Below are 5,672 nucleotides of genomic sequence, written 5' to 3'. Positions count from 1 at the left end.
ACTACACTTGTTGCAGAAGCATAATGTTGTTTTTCTGGCAAAGCACATTTCAAGAACTTTAAAGTGGCCTGTGATGCGTAAATGAAACTAGTGGTTGGTTCCAAGGCCACCCAGGCCCAGGGGCACACTGGCATCACTGTAGAAAGATGGGTGGTGGGTAGTCAATGAATAATGTGCCCGATCACCCCTACACACACACACACACACACACACACACACACACACACACACACACACACACTGGCAGGACTCAGCATCGGGACAGAGGCAGATGTTCCAGAGCTCAGGACAACGTGCATTAAGGAGCTGCTTCTCTTAAACATACTGATCAAAATATTAACGGTAGGTTTTAAACACTGTGTCTTTATCTGACAGTGATTTACTTTACAAAGATTTTAATCCATGAGCTCTTTTAATCCAACAGCTCTGCTCATTAGCAGACACACACACACACACACACACACACACACACACACACACACACACACACACACACACACACACACACACGCACGCACGCACACACACACACAGGTGGACTGACTATTGTGTTTATGTTATCTTTTCATAAGCTCTGTTTGAAATTTGTCAAGCTGCATCACTGTTCAGCTATTCGCCCGTGGAAGCTCACACTGCCAGATGCAGCGTTAACCTTGTCTGGCTGCTCACAGCATCTCTCTACTCTGCATTGTTAGCTCTGGGTCCCTGGCAGCAGCGTGTTCTGTCAGAAACCATCACAGAAGACTTCAGCAGCTTCATCAGTTGTCATGTGCAAAGTCCCCTTAAAAACTGCAGCTACAGAAGGTATTAATGTTTATGGAAACACTGACACACACACACACACACACACACACACACACACACACACACACACACACACACACACACACACACACACACACACACACACACACACACACACACTGAAGTGAGGAACTCCATTAACATAATGCCTTCCCTACCCAAACCCTAACCATCACAACTAAAGGCAGACCTCTCACCTTTGCTCTAATCTGAACCAAAACTCAATTCTACCCTCGGTCCTAAAATCACATCTTAACCCTCAAACAGGCCTCAAAGAAGTGAGGACCGGCCAAAATGTCCCCACTTTGGTAGGAAATGACTGTATGTTCTTAGGTTCTCACTTCTATGCAAGTACAAGTAGACACACACAACCAGAGCCACTGGTCAGAGTGGAGCAGAGTCCAGTAGCAGCACATTGTATGTCAGTCAGGTGTGAATAGATGATACACTAACTTCTAGACTGGAGCAGAAGGCTGGACCTGCTGGGAGGTTCCATCCCACAGATAGACTGTCTATGACACGCAGCTCTGTGCAGCCTCCGCGACCATCACTGCCCTACTGGACCGTTCATGCTGTCACCAGCAGCCGCAGGTTGTGCTGCTGAATGTCGGCCTTGCGTTGGACCGTCTGGGTCGAGGCGGCCTGAACTCACCCTTGTTCTTTGGCTGAGGTGTTGAGGTGTTGAGGCATCTCCTGATGCGTCCTCGTGGTTATGAGACTGTCCTGAGGGCAGATAGACTATGTTGTGACTGCACGTATACTGTAAGACTAGGTGACTGAGCTGCACAAAGTCAGCATGGCCTTTTATTTAATATTTATTTGAATAGTTATTTTATTAGGCTTAATGTTTCACTCACAGCACTGCACTGTAATTTGATGGTTACAGTTTATAACATTCAGTTATTGTCTCTTTTCACACAACCTCTTCATCCATCTGTCTTTTGTTGGTATTACTGTATGTACTAAATAATTCTAAAAACAATAATAAGTAGGCAGTCTCTATTCACTTTATTTAATAACTCTGAATAGAAAACACTGTAGTCAAACACTGGTATCACTGGTTGCATCTTCATCTCTGACTTTGCTAATGGTGGATTGTCTCCATGGAACCTGAAGCCGGACTGTTAGTGGGAGATTTTGGGGAAAAAAAAGTCTTTCCAGCTCGGTAATTTATTCATATGCTGAAACATTTATAAAACCCTGTGATTAGGTTCATCATTAGGATCTGTCACCAGACTGTTTTCAAGACTTAATCATCAGACCTAGAGTCTAATTAACATGTTAACAGATCAGCTTTTGGAAATACAAAGAAGGGAATTTGTTCAATAATCTCACGTAAATGTCAGGAGTGATTTTGTTTTACTTCACAGAGCTGCATTTATGGATATTTATAAGATTTACAAGTAAATGAGCTCTGTGCTGCGTTGCCAAGTTAATAACTGCACATATTTATTCCTAGGAAGGTTTAACTGCTGTCATCTACCGCCACACGGCCTCAGCTCGCTGTGGAGCGAGTGCTTGGAACAGATGTGAAGCCTAAAGACTGATTCAAGAATCTGTTGTGAACAATCATCCTAACATTAAAGATGTTAAAAGCAATTGCAGGGCTTTGTTTTGACAAGTTGAAATATTCCTCAAGCATAATATTTACAGCGGACAAGCATCTTCGCGCTAGACACTAGACCGCTGGATGGGCTCCGTAAGTGCTTTGCATCAATTTAGCAGCTAATGTCCAAGTTGGGTTGTGAGCTCTACTGCTGTCATCAGACGCCATGAATAAGGTGAAATCTAATGTGTTTCTGTGTTGCCTCCTCCTCTGTTATTGTAAGCGCTGTTGGATCTAATGATAGAGAGGCCCAGCTGGGTTTGGCCCCAGCTCCCCAATCTAAACAGATTGACATAGTGCAGGTGTCCCCAGCCAGCTCTGGCACCTCAGTGGAAAACATTAGATTGGAGGCGTTTTTAAATGGAGGCGCAGGTCAAGGGCTCCCATCCGAGCCTCAGATCAATACCCTGACCCCATCCAGTCGGCCCACTTTGGCCCCAAACAGGGAGAGAGAGGTGTAAACCAGACGCTGACCGATGACCCTGCTGCCAAACTACCTGCGCCTACAAAGGAGGCCTGTGATAGATGGAGGCTGCGCTCATTAGAGGCTACTTTTTACTAAACTCGGAATGTGCTCTAGATTATGAACCAATGCTAACGACAAGCTGCCATTCACAAGCACCAGTGTCAGCTTCAACATGATCGAGCCTTTTAGCAGGCTTCACCTCTGTCATCAGCGCCTCAGACGCCTGGAGGTCTGACATGAAGCGCGTGCACTAGCACTTACATGCATGTATTGGACTGAAGCAATCAGAACTGAATCATGATTGTGATTCAAGGTTTGTTGTAACACGAGTTGACCACAAAGCCAGAAGTATGTGGGATTCTGGTTTAGCTCTGCATACATTCAAAGACTCGTCACAGACACCAGTGATCCCCGGGGCTGGATGATAGATGATAATAGATGACTGCAGTGTCCAGTGTCACATCCAGCATCACCGCGTGGAGGGAGTCTGGAAGGAGCGCGACGCCTGTTGTTGTACTGGACAGTCCAGTCATTGCAAATTTAATGTTTTCTTAACCCGTGTTTGAACCGTAGTTTGAAATCTAAACGGCTAAGTGACAGCTGGATATCAGCTCTAAATGGTCTGAACGCTCTGAAAGCATCCACCTCCTCATGTCATGCTAGCCTGATGAACCACTGATTTGTATTTAATGCTCCGGTGCTTTTCAGTTACTGCAGGCACAACGGTTCAGGTTCAGCTTCAACAACAGTCTGCTGCTGCACTTCAAGTCTTTACACTCAGGTGATGGCGTCTTAATAAGAACAAGGCTTAAAATGGTTTTGGGAATGAAAATACTTTTTAAAGCCTAACGTTTTAGGGTATGTGTGTTAGTTTAACATCTAGTGCAGGAAGAAACGGTTCGGCTCGTCGTGCAGACGGTGGCGTAATTCTTCAAGCATTCACAGCTTTCATTGAGACATTTGTCACCGTCTGTCAAAGTCATAAAGCTGAGACATTCTCCACGTCTTAAGCTTGAAAACACGAGGATTAAACTTCACAGCTAGTGCCTTCAAATGAATGAGGGCATTAGGTCCAAAGTACATTAACTCAAGAGAGAGCAATGAAAGAAATACAGCTGTTACCAAAAGAATCGAAGTGGAGGCGAATCGTCATTTATTGGAAACGTTTTACACTTGACTCGATCAAAACAATGATCATTAGTCTTTAGTCTCTAAATCCATTTGCATTCAGTGATGATCTATCAGCTACGGTCTATATAACAAATATCAGCAGACAGTGACAGAAACAGTCTGTTTTGTTTTCCGTACTAATCGCGTCTCTGTGTAATTGTAATTCTGTGTTTCGGAGTCATCAGGAACAAAATGTAATATTTCAGTGAAATGTTTTGATAGTCTAATTCCTCTGGTCTGCCCTCATCCTGTGAAAGGCAGCGTGAAGTGCAAACAGCGAAGCAAACTGCAGGTGTTACAATCTGACATGTTTTCCTTTCATTAGCATGCTATTAATCCGTCCAGCAGCAGCGTGGCGTGAACACACACACATTCCTCCATACTGTAACATTCCTCAGTGACGGCTCGTCTTGTCTTGCCTCTCCCTCTGTCCCCACCTGTGCTAGTCACAACAATTCATCTGCCCACTGCTCCATCCTAACGACGACCTCCGTCTGACTCGCCCATGTTGTTTTGACAGACGCTGTGGAAAAGCAGCTGTTGTGAGTGTACGGCAAAACTTCAAGTGTCATTTAAAAGGTCGAGCGAGTGTTGGCTGACACAATCATAATGCGATCCATTAAGAGCTGCTGGATGATAACAGCAGCGCTTTGTAACTCATCAGCTTTGTTAATGGCCTGTCTTAATGTGCGCCGCCAGCTGATGTCATGGCACGCCACATGAGCCTGAATGCGCCGCGCCGAGAGGAATGCGTTCTGTTGTGACACGCAACAGGATCAATTTATTATCACGTCCCAGTGACTCACTTGAATGTTCCTCATGTTTGGAGCGAGAAGTGACAAATGGATGAAAGGACTGACGCCAATGTGGAACAGCTTTGTGTGAGTGACAAGCGCTGGACATGTAAAAAGACAATGTATGAAAATCAATGATGTGGAAAACAGATTACCCTTTAATTACATAAACACAACAATCTCTCAAGTGTTTTAACTAAGTGGCATATCAATAGATTATATAAACCTAAAGTGTCTGCAGACCTTTTTCTTGTAGGTTTTCAACTGCAAGAGACAAAATAGTAGTAGTAGTAGTAGTAGTAGTAGTAATGGTAGTCATTTAGATGAAGGAATCAGGTAATTACTGTATTGTTGATGTTGTTGTTGTTGTTGTTTTTGTTGTTGTTGTTGTTGTTGTTGTTGTTGTTGAAAACATTATTGTAATAAAAATGTTATCTTGCTATAATGCTATACTATACTATGCTATACTATGACAAGGAAGGTGTCAAAAAGGCAGCAGGTCCGATGACGAGCAGACCCTTAATTCCTTAATATTTATACAACGCCAATTCACAACAGTTATCTCAAGGCACTTCACAAGGTAAGATTTAAGACCTTACACAACTAAACCCAACAACTTCCCCATACCCTGGAAAAAATGTGGCTTGAAATTTAAACAATTTCCATGCAAAAATCCTAAGCCTAAGTAAAACTTGACCATTTTTTGGTTATTGATCCAAAAAAATCACTAGATTTTATTTACTTTATCCCTCAAAGGGTACTGTCCCATCCAACTACCGGCCAATAACCTGTCTCTCCACAACATGGAAGCTCATGTCAGGCATCATCGCCG

At 43.7% G+C, this 5,672-nt stretch overlaps 1 long non-coding RNA gene across 1 annotated transcript; it reads left to right on the top strand.

Moving 5' to 3' along the window:
• The first annotated feature begins 205 nt into the window (after window positions 1-205).
• On the top strand, window positions 206-2,390 carry LOC129604194 (uncharacterized). The gene is made up of 3 exons (XR_008694880.1): window positions 206-342; window positions 696-804; window positions 2,264-2,390. It is a non-coding gene; the product is annotated as an uncharacterized LOC129604194 (long non-coding RNA).
• Window positions 2,391-5,672: the final 3,282 nt, after the last annotated feature.

The sequence above is a fragment of the Betta splendens genome, chromosome 5, assembly GCF_900634795.4.
Source record: "Betta splendens chromosome 5, fBetSpl5.4, whole genome shotgun sequence".
NCBI lineage: Eukaryota > Metazoa > Chordata > Actinopteri > Anabantiformes > Osphronemidae > Betta > Betta splendens.
This window is presented reverse-complemented; position numbering and strand designations above follow the sequence as displayed.